The sequence below is a fragment of the Melopsittacus undulatus genome, chromosome 5 (genome assembly GCF_012275295.1).
Source record: "Melopsittacus undulatus isolate bMelUnd1 chromosome 5, bMelUnd1.mat.Z, whole genome shotgun sequence".
Classification (NCBI taxonomy): domain Eukaryota; kingdom Metazoa; phylum Chordata; class Aves; order Psittaciformes; family Psittaculidae; genus Melopsittacus; species Melopsittacus undulatus.
The window spans coordinates 48,382,505-48,383,261 of NC_047531.1; positions in this window are offsets into that span (position 1 = coordinate 48,382,505).

The window sequence follows — 757 nt, forward strand, 5'->3', positions numbered from 1 at the left end:
AGAAGCATACAGGGGAGCAGGGGAAATCTGGGGCATGTTTTTCCCACCCATGACTAATTTGGGAGTGTGCAGTTCCTCTCCTTGAACAAGACTGCTGGGACGATGGGTGGCCTGTGGTGCAAAGTCAGCTTCCTGCAGGAGTGCCGCCATGAGTAACCACAGCCTAGCAAGCAGAGGCAAGAGCCACCATGGACCAGGAAGGAATTCCCCATCCAATAGAGGAGCAGCATTCTCTGAAGAAACCGAACCACTCAACTGATAGCCTCTTCCTGGGGGAATGGTGCATGGAGCAGCCCTGCAAAAGAACTAGAGTTTTACTCAGCCCTGAGACAATTCTGGATGACCCTATTGCACTGGTGGATTGAAGCAGACAAGATGCCTGCCAAGGTGTGCATAGACACATGGTCCAGCCAAAGGGGCTTTTCTCCTGAGGTTTATGTTGCTTTCCTCATATATTCTGGTCCTCATCTGCTGGGGAGAGCAAAGAACATATTTAGGTCAAAAATAAAACTTTGAAGATACTTTTTTTCCCCAAAGTAGTCAATGCGGGAGGGGGTGGGTTTGATTTGCTGTGTTTGTGACTTGAATAAAGGGGCACAAACACAATTTGAGCTGAAATACAACAGTTTGAGAGGTGTAGCAGTGCTGAGCTCTGGATTTGGTACTTTGAGTCTCTGGGGGCAATAGAATTCTTCAGCTGGTTAATTAAAATGCTTATTAGGAAGCCTCTCATTTTTGACCCAAATTAAGAAAGCTC